Below are 6,000 nucleotides of genomic sequence, written 5' to 3' on the forward strand. Positions count from 1 at the left end.
ACTCCTCTAGGGTAATTGGATTCTGGAAACATTTTAATAATTACTAAAAATGCGTATATTCAAGTGTAAATACATAAATCAGTGACAGAAACCATAACGATCGAAATTAAAGTTTAATCATTCTTTACTGGACTATTGACAATTATTTTCTTATTGCTAATATTTGCTTATTTCGATTTTTTTGTGTTTGTTTGTTAACCATTTTCCGCATTAACTTGAATTACTTAGAGCATTCTCAGGGTGTCTACTAAAATTCCAAAATGAAATTTCGTGACCTTTTCTTTACCAAATCATAAACACTCTCAAGAACGAATCTAGGTACGAATTATGCCGAATTTTCATCCATGCGATAGAAGCGTGGTTTGGTTGCGATTTGATAGCGTCTAAAGTCAACCATAGACATTTCTGGTGGTGAATTTTGACGTTATATAGAATAAAATTTTCAAATCTGTATTCACATTTGTACAGAAAAAAAAAAAAAAAATCGTGACCGTAAAGCTAAATTTCTTGACTTTCATGACCGTTTTCTGATTTCGTGACCGATAGACACCCTGATTCTGCTTTCTTACATTCTGATTTGGATTAATCCGAAATATTTCCTAGTGATATAAATCGTTGCACAGTGCGACTCTTTGTACTCGATTGAAACGTTATCCTGTACTTTGTTGATTTAACACTAGGTGGTTGTGTTGGACATGAAATAACACATTTATGGTAGATTAAAAATAAAAATAATAATAATAAAAAACTTTCACAACAATTTTCTGAAACCTCTAAATGGGTGAGTTCCTTCAACCTTCAAGGATAGCGGGGAAGATCCTGAGTTACGAAAACCATTAACATTACATGAGAAGAATTCGGAGAGCCCACTACGTATTCTTTATTAGTGGGAGAAGAGTCTAATAGATTAAAATAGAAATATCTAAAAACAAAAACAACAAGCAGTATGCACGATATTAATAAACTTCTTAAAAATCAGGCGAACCATATTATTGTCCACCCAGCTCTAAAAATCATATTCTTCTGAAGTTACGGAAGATTATAATAATTCAAATTATTATCTCTTACGAAAGTGATGCACTAATCTAAATTTCTATAATTCTGCCTGTCTTTAAAAAAATCTTTCGGGCACCGAATTAAAGACAAATCCTTACTTTCGGAATAAGCGTACAAAAGCTGATTCACAGAGTTCATGATTGGTGCATATAGTTGAAATCCTGAACTGTGATGTTAAAATTATACCAACTCACGTCGTCTTATCATAAAGAAATGGTTCACTTATTCTCTATAAAGAAAACTTTTAACAGCTTCTTAATATGACTGTTTTACAATTACAATTCTACTTTAATTCACTCAATCAATTCTAGAACTCTGAAGGTTTATTGCTACAAAACTACACTGTTGAAATTGGATTTTATTCCGTGCCAAGCCAATACGGTCATAACTGATGTAACTATAGCCATTTAATGAAAACCATGCTTCAAACTACCCTTTCACCTTATTGATAAACTTAAATGTATCTCTCCTGTCTGGTTCACAATTACAGCTATACATATACATCACGCGTATCCACGCGACGCACCCCGCCACTATTTTGTTACTTGATTTTGTATGCATAATAGTCGTCGACCTATACCTATGGTAAATTTTCAATTTCCCCATACACCTATTCATTCCATTTTATACGCACCTGATGTCTTCCTCCACATCATAGTTCACAACATTAATTGTATATTTGTAACATATTGTCACCCTTCTCTACGTAATTAAAATAACACATTAGTAATCAGAGTGCGACTATTATTCACTTTTATGATACACTCGGTTCACTGAATAATTGAGTTTTAAGTCTTTAGTGTAACGCCGACGTGACAAGAGATGGGACTTACCACTAGCCTCATTTTCATTACTTCAGCTTCCGTATCAAAATGCACTGCATTTCATTAATACTTTGGAGAGTATGCAACTAACATCGCAGGGGGGGGGGGGGGCGTGGATTCTTAAGAAAATTACTATTTATAATGAAAATTATACGTTTCAAAGGTAAACATTCCTTAAAATGTTATAAGTGAACTAATTACAGCAGTCGAACGTTAAAAGGAACGCGAAAGGCGAATCACTATTTGGATCAGTTTAGTACCTGGCCGAGATATGGGCTGATATATAGTTCCTCCCCCACTCTTGCTCATATAAGATCTCCAGTGTTACTTATTTCACAAAAAGCTGAGCAAGCAATAGCAAGCGAAAAGGGTCAGAAATACCGCAGGGCCCGTTTTTTTCTTACCTTTATCACAAGTTAGACAAAAACAAGGTACTCGGTTCCACTGGCATCAAACGAGTTGGCGGAGATACTAAATGCAATCCGAGATTTATCCCGCAACACAGTCTGAACTGCTCACACACGCAGATACAGTAGGTGCTATAGATGTATGTTTACGAGAGAGAACTAGTCAAGAATTGGAATCTAGAAACATGCCTATTTCTAGTCAAAGTAATGCATTCTAGTCCACCACATATCTCTGAAAAGCCTTGTATTCTCATCTACACAGAAAACTAAAAAAGGTACATCTTTCTCCGGAAATGAAAATTTAATTTCTAGATTGACCCATGATTTTGAAGCGAGGCTAAGGGAGGCGCCGATAATACTTATGAATGAAACTGTAGAATGAAATGGGAGAGCCCTGAGAAAATCACACATACACTGTTTATGCACTACAATGTTAACTTGACACGAGCTGGGATCCAACCAGGTACTCAACGCATAGAACCTCTTTTGGGTCACTGAAAATCTGACTTAAGAGGTGAAAATTGTCGAAATTTACAGTTGCAAAAATACCACAAGTTTCTTAAACAGAGATAGGCTAGTGATTAACAAAAACTGTAATAACGTTAGAAACGAAAAAGTCTATCAAAGGTAGGAACTAAATGAAAACAGACGTAAAACGCCCTTGGCTGTTTGGCGATTTTTACTTTAAGCTGAAGTTAAAGCAACCATCCTACAGTTGGGATACTGTACATCTTCCGGTCTGTGAATATAGGAATTCTGCACTTTTGAAGTAAAATTATTTTGTCAAAAAATGCAGAAATACAAACTCAAATATAACAATATTAGACTACAAATAATAAGGTGGCTTATGAGTAACATAAAATGTGGACATGCTATTCATTTCTCCGAAAAGATACAAGCAGTATCTCATCCACAGCGCAATATGTTTACTAAATGCTCGAATATGCAATTCCATAATCCTCATATAAATATCCAGGATGCTGTGTTTCATCTTTCTCTCCAAAGTGTGTTCAAAATATAAATCCAAAAGAACAGTTTGATAACACAAAGCACTAGTTTAGAATATTTTGTGAGTTGATATTATATTACAAATGTGTACGACAGTATCGACGGATTTTGGTGCAAGGCTTAAGATAGGATGGAATGCAGAAGCAAATATTTAGTTCTATTGACGAAATATAACTATGTATATGAACGGAAAACAAATAGGCTATGTCTGTAAGAAACAAACCTGCCAGTGAACATTCCTAGTGATAACCCTAATTATGTTAAGACACTAATCGAACTAAATTTACTCAGCAGAGTAACAATGTTGGTACGCTTACGCTTCAAAACTTCATTTTCAAAAACGTCAACACAACAACAAAGAAACAGCTTAAGTTTTTAATTTAACATAAAGCAATGGAAATGTATTTTAGAAGGCTAAACCTGAGCTGGTTACAAGAAAAAGCGAACTTTCGCATACTAGTAGGCAAACATTAACATAATTTATGATAAGCTGTGTAATACGAAACTACTCTCTATTATTAGAGTTGTCACAACGTAATTTTCTTTATTCACCTTCATACTTCTTATTTGTTTGTAAATATTTACAGGAAGTATCGAGCCACTTCTTATACCAATGTATACTGTACGACCCACATTATCCACGCCCATTATATATGCAATCAACGGCAGATAGTTACAGATGACTGAAATACCTTTTATTAGAAGAAATGTTCAAAAATCCTACATTGTCAACTCAGGTAAAGCTAGCAAATCCCTTTCGATTCGAAGAATATCGAGATGACCGATCATCTGAAAGTCACGTCATTACTATTTCTTTCCCTCCCCCCTCGAAAGAATCCTAATTCAACTTCAACTGTGATCAGTCATCCATTGCACTCTCCACTTCTTCAATATTAATATTTGCACAGGCACTTTGTCAGACATTATACTTACAACAAGTATAACTGTAATCACATGAGAAACTGTAACTTCAACACTTCAATCCAATTAATCGTTTGACACTCATATCACTACACAGCTGATACACTCAAAACACATACCTACTGTAATGGCGGATATCGAGCTGCATGACGTTGTCCAGACTGTGACGTCGACTGCATGGAGCGACAATACGGACATCTATGGGAAGAAAAAAGAAAGTTTTACCGCTACCTACTGCATTTTTTTCTCTCTACCGCAAAAACGTTGTGCATTTGTTATTTGATTTCGGTCATATGGTGTGTTATCAAGGATCTTATGTGTGTTATCCTATGATGCGAATGTAGGGGACCGTAATATGCCTACGGCGAACATTATAATCGCTCAAAAATAACATGAACAAATCATCTGTGAAACGAAACGCAAAATCTGCTAAACTAAAAATGGTAGCTTCAAACTATCACCAAATGGTTAAATATATAGCGATGCAACATGTTTCACACGAATTTCAGCGATTTTCGACGTATTGCGAAATGTTAGGTTGGTTGCCCAATTCTAGAGGTCTTGGATGGAATTTTGGTAGATGCTGATACATATTGCATCATATCTGTTCTCATTTTGTATGTGAAAGTATTTTTTAAAAACAAAACTACGAGGGAAGGGGCACGTTGGCTCAATAGTAGAGCGCTTACCTCTGGTATGTGGACTACCTGGTTCGATTCCCGTACAAGTAAATTTGTGGTAGACAATATCGTGTCCGTGGGTTTTCTCGAACTTTAAAAGTGGGGGCAAGACATGATCTGAAAATTATTTATCAATGTTAGTTTTCCTAGTTGTTTTTAACACTTGGTTTGATGGAAAGTTGTACAGTGAAACCTCTCTTAACCGACACTTCTCAATAACGGACACCTCTATAATACGGACAGATTTTTTTTGTCCGGCAAAAATATGTTCTCTTACGGAACAACCCCCCTTTTACGGACACTCTCAGATACGGACGCGGAAAATTATTTTTCCCCCAAATGTTTCAATAACTTCTTCATGACGGACAGGAACTATTCTCGATTCTGCTATATATTACAATAGACAGACAATTCTTTTTCCCGCAAGTGTATATATCATGAGTTTAGACCTGGTGAACTAACAGAACAGCTTCAAGCTGAACTTGATTTTTTTTTCTGTCAGCAATAAACTGCTCTCTGGTGGAAATCCAAGAAAACCTTCAATAAGCAATAACACTCATGCAGGAACAGTCGGATGGCTAAGAATTCTAGGCGAAAGATCTTCCCTTCCCTAACAAATTTAGTTCTTTTTCCTCTGGTCCTTGCATCTTTTCCGGTAATTTCATAGATAACAAGTAAATTAATGGATTTTTTTTACAGGGTGATGACATGTGCGTAAAAAAAATTCCATACAAGCATTATCTTTGCAGTGTATGAATATATTAACAGATCCCCCAGTAATAATATTAATTAACAGAAATGAATTTCTCCTTCATCCTTCCCAGTAATTCAAATACGTACTAAATAGAGTATTTTCATATTGAATTTTACGTATTTACGCTCATACATAATATATTTACTGTATATCACTACATGCATTTACCGTTGTGAGAAATTTCTGTAACCCCTCTGTAACGGACACCTCTCAATAACGGACAAAAATTCATGTTCTTTTGGTGTCCGTTATTCAGAGGTTTCACTGTATAACTAATAGGATACTATGTCTTCAGGAAAAATACCGTATATCGTATTGACAAGAACAACGCAAGTAGATACTAGCGCTTT

At 35.3% G+C, this 6,000-nt stretch overlaps 1 protein-coding gene across 5 annotated transcripts in view; it reads right to left on the minus strand.

Moving 5' to 3' along the window:
• Positions 1-4,516, minus strand: part of LOC145692731 (phosphatidylinositol-3,5-bisphosphate 3-phosphatase MTMR3) — an 80,691-nt gene extending 76,175 nt beyond the window's left edge. For 3 of the 5 annotated variants that reach the window (XM_081768161.1, XM_081768158.1, XM_081768162.1), the window contains exon 1: positions 4,229-4,384. The gene's annotated coding sequence lies outside the window, so the exon portion shown is untranslated. Of the gene's footprint in view, positions 1-3,987; positions 4,196-4,228 lie in introns of those variants that run through there. The other 2 variants (XM_081768159.1, XM_081768160.1) reach the window with 2 other exon arrangements.
• Between the last annotated feature and the right edge of the window lie 1,484 nt (positions 4,517-6,000).

Source organism: Thermobia domestica, chromosome 8 (genome assembly GCF_964235325.1).
Source record: "Thermobia domestica chromosome 8, izTheDome1.hap1.1, whole genome shotgun sequence".
NCBI lineage: Eukaryota > Metazoa > Arthropoda > Insecta > Zygentoma > Lepismatidae > Thermobia > Thermobia domestica.